At 31.5% G+C, this 13,710-nt stretch overlaps 1 long non-coding RNA gene across 1 annotated transcript; it reads left to right on the top strand.

Annotated features, from left to right (window-relative positions):
- The first annotated feature begins 410 nt into the window (after window positions 1-410).
- Window positions 411-12,584, top strand: LOC123658416. Its single transcript, XR_006743872.1, has 3 exons — window positions 411-578; window positions 10,702-10,942; window positions 12,273-12,584. It is a non-coding gene; the product is annotated as an uncharacterized LOC123658416 (long non-coding RNA).
- Window positions 12,585-13,710: the final 1,126 nt, after the last annotated feature.

Here is a 13,710-nt window from a genome sequence, read left to right as displayed (position 1 = left end):
ATGATTTGTAATTTATTCGAAAGCCGATGTTTATTAAGTGGTAACATTTAAATTTCATCGTGATCTGATAACAAATTTTAGAGTAATCTTTGATAATGCGTATTTACTTGACTATTTTTTCGTCTACCTACGTTGTATTACTTGTCGATATAATTGAAGTCGGTTTTTCTTCGTTTGCCTGCTAACACAATTACCTATCAGATCAATAAAAAAAAAAAATATAAAAAAAAATAAGCCCCGAAATAACCATAAAGAATGAGTGAGATGCATGAGAAATATAGAAAAAAAACCTTAAGTTTTTAATTTTGCGATTAGAATCGCGGGGACATCGTTTTATAGAGATAAATAGCGCTTTTAAAACACACAGTGACGTCAAAAACCAGTATGAGAAACAGTTCAGAAGTACATAAGTGGTGATTGGAAGCAACCGGCTACAGTACGGAATTTGTTCCCGTTTCATTCGGCCGCTAAATTCTGCTCATTTAATATAAATATTTTATTACTTTTATTACCGAAATTTATGTGTCAATGACAAAATTGAAGAGAAAATTCGCGATAACCGACAAATTTCTACCCAGGTCAGTATTTTTTTTTAAATTACAATCAATTGTTTTAGTATATAAATGTAATTAAAACCGTTGCGAGGACGTAGTTTAATTTTGTTTTACGCTTAATACATTGTATGAAATAACTATTTTTGGGTGTTAAACTTTTGCTTGTTAGTTTCGAATAGACTTTATTGAAACTTAGTATCGACATAGCTTGTATAACTTAGTCATTAAAAAAAATACAATAAATATACTCATGAAGGTAAGTTGTAGTCATTAACATCAACGAATAATAATAATATAAATAAAGCTTATTAAACTCCTAGTCTAAGATCGACATACTGCGCATTTAGAAGTTTATATTACATGTCAGCTTTTTGTATAAAATTTTATTTAAATATAATCAATTCGATCGTTTATTAGATACTTTCTAAAGGCGAAACTCGTTTTCTTGAAATATTGTCAACACAAGTTTGGTATTTGAGTCTTGAGGTACATATAGAGTTTGACTGAACCATTGTTTCACCTCCGATTTTCTGGGATTTCCAGAATGAGAATAAAAGCATAGGCTTTTGAATAAAAGCATAGGCTTTTGAATAAAAGCATAGGCACATATGTGTTAATATCTCTCTTCAGGTAAAAAATAAGAACTTTTACGCAACAATACTATAATATAGTGTAACGCGTTGTATGCCGTTTCATTTTAATTTTAAATTAAAAGAATCTCGTCTGACCAGTCTCTTTTTATTCATTATAAAAAATATCGGTTTATTTAAAACGAGTAAATATATAATATAGGACATGTATTATCGCTTTTCGCTTAAGCCTGTAATACCCCACTTCTGGGCATAGGCCTCTTTCCCCACGTAGGAGAAGGATCAGAGCTTAATCCACCACGCTGCTCCAATGCGGCTTGGCGGATATATTACTTACTATGAGTAACGATCGCTATCAGATGTACATGATAACAACCGAGACTGACGGCTTAGCGTGCTATCCGAAGCACAGTGGGAAGACCCACAAGGACTGCTCAAACTCTCAGACCACGACAAATATCTGTATGGCCAATACAAATGTTTGTCATGTGCGGGGATCGAACCCGCAACCGCCAGCGCAACAGATACAATTCATGGCTGTAACCATTGCGCCAACGCGGCGTCCCGGCTACCTTAGATTACAAGCCTTTATTTGTAAATAAATAACGTGAAACGACAACATTGTTTTTATACTACGATATGCTTTTAGGTAATCGTGTTGAAAAAACGTTCCTAAAACCATTAAATAAAAATCCGCAACCGCCAGCACAACAGCCACAAACCAATGCTGTAACCGTTGCGCGACAACGCTTCATGTAACATGTACCAATTAATTTATGGTATAGTTATCTGCAACATTAGTTACCTTGAGATAGAAAGATACATATAAATAGCCATTGTTTTTTTTGAATTTTAGCTAACTACATACCAACTATTGTCGTTATAGGTTCTTAGCTTATAATTGAAAATATCATTTATCTTGAGAGAGTTTTTGAATATTATTGCTTGGAGACAGAGTAATGTAATTTACTGTGATGACGACGCGTTAGCGCAATGTTGGATTGCGGCTGTTGCGCTGGCGTTTGCGGGCTCGATCCCCGTAAATAAATACATTCGTATTAGCCCTAAATATGTTTGCAGTGGTCTAGTCGTTAATATTTGTGTATTGTATGTGTACCCTCAACACAGGAGGGAATCCTACTGGGGGAATTCAGTGTGAGATGTGTGCGTGTGTCTTACTGTTATTTATGTAACCTATTTCATTTACATAATAACGTTATTAACAATGAAATATAACTTTTAAATATTTTACCAAGAACAAGTAAACAATCTTGTAACATAATTCACACATATGTTGTTTTTTTCGTGATAGTTCTAGGCTATGGATTTTAATGTCTAACATTTTCTTAGTTTTTAATTAGTTTAGTTCAGTGTTTTGAGTTAAAAAGTAATTAATCTATGGAGGTTTTGCTAGTCAATCTACACACACAGTCACAATGTGATCTAACTCCTTACTGCTATCAGTTTACCTCAACTAGTAACTACATACCTCTTATGTTTTCCGTTAATTCTATTAACTCTAATTTATAAAGCTTTTTATTTAGTAGTAAGAGTAGCAATAGAAGGAGTTAGTAAAAATAATTAAAATCAAAAATTAACCTTATTCAAATAGGCTTTAAAAGCACTTTTGAATCGTCATTTTACAAATTAAAGTTATATTTATCTTAATTAGTTATAGTTATAATTGTGTTTGCTTGCAAACGAAAAAAAACCGACTTCAATTATATCGACAAGTAATACAACGTAGATAGTCGAAAAAATAGTCAAGTAAATACGCATTATCAAAGATTACTCCAAAAATTGTAATCAGATTTCGATGTAATTTAAATATGACCACATGATAAACATCAGCTTTCGATAAAATTAAAAATCATTGAAATGGGTACACCCAGTAAAAATTCTTAAAATCCGTTCTTAACTGATTCTACTCAGCGAAAGGAATATTCGTCCCAAATTTCAAGTCTCTACGCCTCATGGTTCCAGAGATAGATGAGTTAATAATAATATAATATAGGTGGAAATCTCTTATATATATAAATTATTAATGTGAGAAGCAAAAACTCTGTACCCCTTTTTACAAAAATTGCGCGAACGGAGGAGTATGAAATTTCGCACGCTTATAGTTTATGTAGAGAAGGAGTGCAGAATGCTAACTTTTTTTTAAATTATGCATAAAAATACATTATATACAATACACACACTATCATGTATTCAGACACCCGCAAAATATATACTCTTTTGTTTATAATTATATACTTATAACTGAAGTTAATTATGGTCGAATTTCGACCACTAGTTAATACAATCCTGCACCGAAAAATACGCTTTAGCTATTTTTTTCTAATACACACGTATTAGAAATTTTAATGAAGGTTTTAGTTACCTACAAATACATTGCAATCATTGAAAGAAATTGAATATGGAAATATTGTGTTAAGAATGTGTCTGTGGAATGTTAACAAGAATGTAAGCAAGTCTTTACGTTCGTCATTCTAATTACTTAAGCTAAAATTAAACATTTCTCTTTTTAATTGTGAAAGCGTTCCATTTTGATCGACATTATGAATAAAGATGAATATTTATGTTTGATTAACTAAGGGAGTTGAAACTTAGTTTATGAAACTCTATTGAGAAATCAGTATCTATATAAATTACAAGTTTTGCTTTAATTTTTCAGTAAATTAGTTTTTTTAATATCCAGTTGCGATAAAATTAATAACCTTGAAAATTTGTATAGTTATATATATAGGCAATTAACTGCCTTTAACGCTAAATCGCTAACAATAAATATCGGATTATTTTTGTCATAAACTGGCGTCATTTGTAATTTTTTCTATCACTGCGAATTATGATAAACAAAGCAACATAAAAAAATACGGTATGTTAATTAATATATGTATATATTATTTTATAAACTGGTTCGTGTTTACTAGGAGATCATAAATCGATGAATAGTTTCTAGGTGACCACGCGGCCTCTGCGTGCGAGCCACTACACTCTTGCGTGACATAACACTGTCATCTGATAGTCATTGAACTTTTATGATGAAAAGATGAGCAAAATTTTTTAGAAATCTTTTTTTTTTCACAACAAGTTCGGCAAACAAGCGTACGGTTCACCTGATGGTAAGATGGTATTACCGTAGTCTATAGATGCCTGTAAAACAGGAAGCATGGCAAGCGCGTTGCCAACCCTATCCCTAATTCCCTCTAGGAGCTCTGGTCATCTTACTCACCAACACGAACACAACACTGCTTGAAAGCAGTATTATTTAGCTGTCATCTTCTGTAAGGTCGAGGTACAACCTTAGCCGGGCTGTTCCACATTTTGAGTAGCTCAACTGCATATTGCCTGAAAAATATTTCTTGTAATATATTACCTGAAAAGATAACTATAAATTAGCTTGTTTCAGTATTTGATAAAAAAGGATTCAATGTTTCAAGTATTTATAAAATGTGTATTAACATAAATCTTTTTTTTTTAAATCTAGTCGGTCAATAGTCAATAATGACTCATTTGTTACAATGAATTTAAAGTAGGTAGGTATAGTGATATTTTAGACACAGATAAAAAAAAAATTCAAAGTTTTCGTGACTATATCCTCCGTATTCACGTGTCTAAGTTTTGACGTTATTCAACGATTCAAATAATCAATATTAAAAACTGGTTTATCAAGTAATTATCGTGGAATATTTTCACAATCCTAAATAACGGGACATCTTGACGCGTTATATATACATGTATGAAATTTAAATAATTTTATATTATTATATAATATATATTTATCAAGTAACAAAAGAACGAAGAAGATGTAATACTTATACTGTGTAATATTGTAACTGCAATCAATACAATAAAAATCTACATTTAACTCAGACACTTGTTTATTTATATTAAGTAAAAAAATAGAGAAATAAAATAGTGATTTATCAACGCCATCAGAAGTTATGTGCGTACATACATTTTCGTGATTCATTAATTTGTATTTATGTAGATGTTTTTTTAATTATTTTTAGTAGCTTCTTTTTATTTTTCAGTGTACTCGTATATGCAGTGAGACGTACTCTTTTGACCTACATATAAGTGTCACAAATGTCTCAGACGTCATGCCATATAAAAATATGTCGAGACTAAACAAAACAGAACACTCGTAAGCTCGAAGTAATAAAAAGTTTTTGTGAAAACGTTTCTAAACAATGACAAATGTTTTAGATTTTTTTAAACGACTAGTATCAACACTACTCACTAGCATCTAGACTAACATCGCTAACGCATTGCTAACCCTACACCTGACCCTTCCCAGGAGCCAAATGATAGCTGTCAAGTAGAGTTTTGTTGCTGTTGTTGTAAGGCTCCCGGGGTTTCTTTGTGTCAAAATGTGGTGTAGGGTAACGTGTTTGTTAGCTTGTGTGTGCTATGCTATTGCAGGTGTCCATGAGACTACAAAATGTATGTTTCGTGCGGCTGACCGTGTTGTTGTTTGCCACATTAGTGGTTGAAAGATAAAATTTATTAATACAGTTAAAATAAGACGGGTCTCCTTTTAAAATCGGATTAATAATAATAATAGTACTAATAATAACTAGCTTAAAAAAGCTGTGTTACAGGCCACAGTGTCTTCCCCAGTGACTTTGCGTTCAGATAGCGAAAACATAAATAATAGGTACTACTACAAAGATGACATCACAATAATAAAACAAGGATTATAAATACAAAATTTGGAAAAAAACAAAAAAGGTTGACAATTATTAAAGTTTGGAAATATTTACCATCAAAACATAATTGTTTATAAAAATAAGTTTTTTTTCTTCTTCTTAATATTAACGAATATTTTATTAAGTATAAGCGAAGTGAGAGTAAGTACTCGCATGCTGTTTTGTGTGGGGGGGGGGGGGGGGGGGAAAGGGGTGTGCTTTTGTGTATAATGGATAGCTGATTGTGCAAGTTTTTCACAGTAATGATTAGTTTTACTTTAGCAATTTTAAGTGCAGATAAGATTTTCCGTATCATCATAAGATAAGCTCAAAAAATAGTTTAAAATTTTTGTTTTACATATTTTACTATTGTCAGAAGAAACTTTCAACCTTTTATTAATTTTGTTATATATAAAAGGTCCCAAGTAACAATAAAATTTACGAATAAACGCAGTTCGAAACTTTTGATTGTTGGAACATATTGTATAATTTCGGTGCTTATTTAATATTTTCTTGCTATAATTATATAGCTCTAAATGTTGTTTTAAGATAATATGAAGTAAAAATAACTGTCGAACTGTCAGGACCTCACAATATTTATATATTTCATTCGTTGGATCAAGAAGTGGCTTGAAAGTACTAACTTTTAGTACTGCGCGTTGAGCTATCTCAAGAGATTTTGAAGTTGTTTTTGATGCTCCACCCCAAGATACAATGCAATATGAAATGATAGATTGAAATATAGCTAAATATATTCTTTTTAAAATAGTTAGTTCAACAACGTCTCGAAGATTTCCAAAAATGTAAGTTAACTTTCGAATTTTACTTGATAAATCATAAATATGCCGTTTAAAGTTAAGGTTACAGTCTATGGTAATACCTAAATATTTGACAAAATCCACTCGCCCAATAAAAGGGCAAGCGCAGTTTGAGCCTCGACCACAGGAATGACATATCAGTTTGTAGACCTCACCCGGCCCATTTATGTTGCGAATCGAATGCACCATATATTTGGTCTTTTCAATATTTATTGTTAATTTGTTATTTTGAAGTCATTCAATTACAACATAAAAACCATCCTGCGCAGCTGCAAAAACCTCAGACCATGTATCACCGACGAATACTAATGCAGTATCATCAGCATACGATATCAATTTACCTTGAAAAAAGCAAGGAAGAGAGTTTATTGATATAAATCAAAAACAGTGTAGGATCTAAAATACTACCCTGTGGAACGCCATACTCGACCTGAAGACAATTACTAACATAATTACCGACACGTACACATTATTCGATGTTATGAATGTTAGGCGTAAAATTAAATGAAATGTTTTACGGTTTTACTTCTTGACAAGAGTATTCAGATTGGTTGCTATTTAAGTCAGTCTCCAATGAGTCATAGAGCGAGCTTTCTTAGCTTTTAGCCGTTTTTAAAAAGAGTTCGTTGAAATAATAAGTACATCTATCAAAATGCATTAAAAAATTGATAAAGAAAAATCAATATTTTAGTATTGTAATATTAGTATACAATTATATAAATGTCAGTATTCTCAACAGTATTAAAAAATATATATTTTACAGTAAATTAAATAAGTGTATAATTATACCTTAAGCGAAATTAAGAGTAAACGTGACTGGAATTATAGTATATTGCTATAGACATACTTGCACACATTATTTACTTGTTGCTATACATATATACATATATATATATATATATATATATATATATATATATATATATATATATATATATATATATATATATATATAATTTGACTTTGTTTAAATAGACAAGATACTTTGATGCAGTAGTTAAAATAATATACACTTTATCGACCTTTTTAGGGCTAAGAAACATAGTATTGGACTGCAGGGGTACTTTGTAAGAGTAGCCCCTATGTTAAGACAAAGTTAAATTTAAAAAAGGGCTAGGATTTTTTTTCACGTGGAATGTAATCCATTACAGGTGTAGATACAGAAACCTCCATTTACTTAGAGTAACGTACGAGGGCACGTAGTCGATCATCCTATATATATTATATGTATGTATTTGCCTGAAGTTATTATAGAAAATTATTTTATGGGGTATTTTGTAATCGATACGAATGCCAAAAGATTTTTTTTTTTCGTTTTCGTCTATCAGTCTTTCTATATCTTGGCCGCATCACGCCAAAACTACTGCATGAGTTTGAATTCAACTTGGCATGATTTCAGTATATACTTTGATCTAGGACGCTTGATAGGTACTCTATATTCCTAAATTCAGAACAGTTCAGATGAGAGAGGGCATTAAAATTAAAACGTGACCGAGAACGAAGACTTAAAACAACTTATTCAAACATTTAAAGTAATCATATTATCAAACAATACTGAGAACATTTGTAAATGTTACATTGTAAACTAAATATAATTTCCATTTAAATATTTAATTTTAAAAATCTAAATATACCTATTTAGCGTGATTCCGATGCAAATCATAGTAACCCTTAAAAACAATATTTAAATCAGTATGACGGCATAAGGCTTACTATTGCATCAGGCGGTTTATCCAGTTCCACAAGTCGTCGGAACTTATTGTTATCGTATTTATGTTAATATTATTCGTATAACAAGCTTATGCACATCAATATATACCTTTGATTACACAATTAACTACATTATAAATTTCTCAAGGAAAACAACCTGCTTAAGATTTATTTTAGACTCATATGCAAATATCAGAATTTAACTTGTTTCTTTTGTTTTTAAATAAACACTTCATACTCAATAGAAATTTAGATAAAATCATATTGTGTTAGTATTGTTTTCTAATGTTTTTGCGAATTTCACTCATTATAATGAAATTTTTTTTTTGGATTTCATCGCGGTTTATTATGTTTTTAAAAGCCCGACGTTTCGGATACTTTACAGCAACCATGGTCACAGGAGTACTTAGAGTATTTTAAATTATTTAGGTTCAAGTATATATGTAACTTATAAATCATAGGCTTAGTAATAAAATTGTATCTGCGACCTGTGCCAATTAAGCCTATTTAATTCCGAGCTAAAACAAATTTACCATAGCGAGTATAGTTCGCGTCATGTAAAAAGAACGCTGGCCTTGAAGCTGCGCAGAAGCGATTTATCGGTCTATTTGGTGGTATGGGGTAGGGGACGGGAGTGTTTATCACGTGTCGCATGCTTGCCGGTGTGCTATTGGTTGGACAGTTCGACGTAGACTCAAAATATTATCGCGCACAAAAGTTTTAAATTACAAAATTCTCCATTTACTATTTATTTCACTAAAAAACAAATATCAATTTATCATTTTAAGCACATAAAAACTATTAAGATACGAATATCGAGAGTACAGATAATTAATATTTTTGAATACGACATTTCAATAACTAAAAAATTTGTTATTGCTTTTGTTTAAAAAAAAATTGTGATTTTGTAAAGTGATAATTATTATACTTATTTAGTCCGAATTATTCGCACTTGTATTTCTAGTATTTTTTAATGTACCTACCAATAACCATTATACGAAGCTGCGAGTGAAAGCCTAATTAAATAATTGTGTTTGCTCGCAAACGAAAAAAAATACCGACTTCAATTACATCGACAAGTAATACAACGTAGATTGACGAAAAAATAGTCAAGCAACTACGCGTTATCAAAGATTACTCAAAAAGTAGTCATCAGATCTCAATAAAATTTATATATGACCACATGATAAACACCAGCTTTCGATTAAATTAAAAATTATCAAAATCGGTACACCCAGTAAAAAGTTATTGCGGATTTTCGAGAGTTTCCCTCGATTTCTCTAGGATTCCATCATCAGATCTTAGTTTCCTTATCACGGTACCAAACTAGGGATATCCCCTTTCCAACAAAAAAAGAATTATCAAAATCGGTCCGTCCAGTAGAAAGTTATGCCGTATAATACAACGTAGGTCGACGAAAAAAGCGTCAAGTAAAAACGCATTATTAGATATAACTCGAAAAGTAGTTGTTAGATCTCAAATAATTTTAAATGGGACAAATTGACACACCACCTTTCGATTAAAACAAAATTTGTCGAAATCGGTCTACCCGGTCAAAAGTTCTGATGTAACATACATAAAAAAAATACAGTCGAATTGAGAAACTCCTCTTTTTTTGAAAGTCGGTTAAAAATAAAACAGTAGTACTTGTGCGCGAGTATACCCATGCGCAAATGCAGCCCCTCCAGTTTCTTTCAGCGTTCTTTTTACATGACGCGAACTATACCTACCTTAAAACTTCAGTTAATGTTGGGCGTAAAGTTTTTTTTTTATATTAATATGAGTTCAATTAAACCCTTGTCTATAACCTCGGATGTACGCACGTTCAAGATATTGGTACCTACTTCATTTTTCAAGAAAATCAATGTGTCGATCCGTAAAAATAGTGTAAACCTTAAAAATAAACAAAGGATTAGTATATATAAGCGTGTGTGTTTCAAACACATGGTAGTGTGTGTAGTGTTTTTTCATTGATTTAATGTATTTTTTATGCATAATAAAAAAAAATAGCATTCTGCACTCCTGCATAAACTATAACTGTGCGAAATTTCATATTCCTCCGTCTGAGCAATTTTCGTAAAAAGGGGTACAAGTTTTTGCTTAACAATTAATACATAGATGATACTAATTTTAACCTGATGCGTATCCGTTTGGTTAAATACGGTCAGGAAAAATCATTCTTGATGATATACTTACTGCATTTATTGTAGGAGGATTTAAAATGTAAATAAGAGTTATTCTTTTATAAATTATTACATTTAATAAATAATCAAGTTCAAAAACGACATTGTAGTCTTTTAAAATCTGTTAAAATATTTATTAATTTCTGTTTCAGGCTAGCTAAAAATCTGTGCACTCGAAAAGGCAGCCGACGTGCTAATACCGGAAACCGCTTGGAGCACGCCGTACTGACTCACATTCAGCACGTGCCGTAGACTGCCTGCTTCCCCACTCTCATTACCTTCATCATCATCACCTACTAACCCGGTCGACAAAATGGCCCGCGGCGATGAATGCAAAACAGCCACTAAGGCTACCCATGCCTGCAAGCAATTCGATGTATCTGCTCTAATCAAGTAAGTATTGTCAAAATGACATAAAAGTAGTGGCAGTAAAATTGTTTTCATCATTACAATATACAATCAGGCAGAGTTGTTCAGTAAAATGGCAAAGTTAGAGAAAAGATGATGAGAAAATGAGAGAAGTTTCTTATATTCCGAGCAATTGGCTCGTCAATTTTAATTAACACCAATGAAAACTTACGATTGATTGCAATTTCGTAACAATTGATTGCTTAAATGCCATTTGAGAACTATTTGTTATTGTAGTATATATGTACATAATGTATATTCACTCTTAAATGAGTAGATAGATCCAATATGATCGTGATTTGTTCTCATGTCGAACGTGCTAGTTTAAAAATTCAGCTCGTATTCGGCGATGGAAGGAAACTTTGAGTAGAAACTTGCACGTCTCAGGAAAGATTCTAAGACATGTTTAGTTCTAATCTGACATGAAGTGGCATTTGGTGTGAACTCGAAAGGTTTTTCTAAAGAAATATAGAAACGGTCGATTTAGTAAGCTTGGAAACAATGGAATTTAATATATAGTAGTTAATCAATCAATATTTTTTCTTCCAAATTTAGAAAACAGATTTTAGTACTGATGCTAGAGAGAGAAAAAAAGAAACCAAAAAAATTAAGACAGAAAGTTTAGTGTTTAAGACAACTATCGCTATCCCAATATTGACGCGTATTTCTGCATGGTTTCAAAATAAGTACATTATAGGCGGTCAAAAATAAAATATAGACACTAATACCAAGAGTATCAGACATTTATTCGACTGTTTCAACTGTTAGAATCATATCATGATAGCCTATATGACAATTGCAAGAGAAACTATTTTACCTAATAGCTGACGTGACGTGACGTCAGATAGTCATGTCGATTCCACCGGCACTCGTGCACGTAAATCTGTGCTAGAACAATGACAGATTTGTTACATTTAGCTTTGTACTTATCAGAATTTGAAAGTGTAATACCACCTGATGAGCGTGTTATTTTATTAAAATAATATTTAAATAAATCATTTGATATAGTATATTAGAAATAACAGCAACACCTCTTAGTCCAAGTAGAGCTAGAAACATCATTTCTGATAATTCGGTCGAAGTTATGCTATTCTGAAATTTAACCGAACGCTATAATTATATTCGTTGTTTACGGATCTAGAAATCGAATAGAATATATTTAAAATATTACGGTTTAAGAAATTTAAAAAATAATCCCATTAATCATTTCGTTCATTGATTCCCTTTCTTTCTAAGTCTTTGACGGACGATGTTTAAATAGAGGGAACAAAATTATATTTGAAGTTATTTATTATTTAATTTATCTGTGTTACAGAAAACCTATAGCAAGCCAATCAACTCAGGAAAAGAAGAAGCCGGAGCAGAAGAATTACGGCGCCTGGGGGCCCACATTCAAGGACAAGAAAACTTTTGTCGACATGCATATCTGCTGAACCAACGGCACCATCACCGCTTAACATAACGTCTCTTGCTACCAAAATGTCATCGTATAATATACTTATTCAATAAATAGCATGTAACCTTTGTGCCGTTTTAGCTTTTCACTTCTCTTCTCTTCTACGGTTTAGGGTATCTCGCGTACTAACAATCCTGTATTATTTTAACAATTAAAGCATCATCATAAGCATCAGATTTTTTGTTATAACCTAAAGATATACGACTGAATTTTTTTATATTTTATTAATTAAACTAAAATTAGATATTATAATTTTTTATTATTTATTGCTTTTGAAACAAGGTAGACAGTCTATGTGAATTTAAAGCTTTTAATACTAAAAAAAGTTTAATCTTTGCTAGTCGACAATAAAAGTTTCATCATACAAAGTCATTTAAAATGAAAAAAAAAAATGAAGATTCTTTAATGAGAAAAGTTTAATGGTATCACGATAGTTTTAACTTTTACAATGGTTGGCTGTCTGTAAAAATACACGAAAATCGTGTTCGTTTGCAATTAGGTGCTTCTTAAAAAGTAAAAATTATTAAAACGAATTTTTCTCAACCTAGATATGTGTGCACTGCGGTATTTTTGGTTTAACTGTAGGTACTGCAGAGGCTGGTATAAAAATAATTGATAAAAAGTTTATAGTTTGTATTTCTATAATATATTAAGTGAAAAAATATTATTATTACTCTTATTCTGTTACTATGAATGAAATAACTTCGGTTTTCAGGAGTAATAGAAGGAATTTGAAGCATTTAATACAATTTTTATTTAAATGTTTCAGTTTTTGAATATGGGAACTTTTTCAAATTTCGAAGAATTACTTTGTAATTTACTAAGAATACTACTATATTATATTATAGAAGGAACGTGACTATATGTAACATGTTAAAAAAATCTCTATTTTATGCTCTGCAATATTTTAATCCTTGTTTTTCAGTGAAAACTTTCTTGTGATCAACAAATGAATGCCAATTTTTGCTATTTCGCTTCTATGTTAAAAATTAGAGAGCGTATTTTGCTACTGTGATTTGCATTATTGACTACGAAATTGTCTTAGGCAGAATATTGGTCTGTTCTGAACGTGATGGTTGACACAGAGTGCACCAGAAATATATAATCTGATAGAAATTTATAATGTAAGACATTTCCACCTGCTGGTAGATGATTAACGTAGTTTATAGACGCCGCGATGGCGTAACGGTTACAGCCTCATGGTACAGGTACAATCCATATTGTACCTGTTGCGTTTGCGGCTGCGGGTACGATCCCCGCACATGACAAACATTTGTATTGGCCATACAGGTGTTTG

This window comes from Melitaea cinxia, chromosome 12 (assembly GCF_905220565.1).
Source record: "Melitaea cinxia chromosome 12, ilMelCinx1.1, whole genome shotgun sequence".
Taxonomy (NCBI): domain Eukaryota; kingdom Metazoa; phylum Arthropoda; class Insecta; order Lepidoptera; family Nymphalidae; genus Melitaea; species Melitaea cinxia.
The sequence above is the reverse complement of the archived record's forward strand: the minus strand, read 5'-3'. Positions and strand labels throughout refer to the sequence as shown.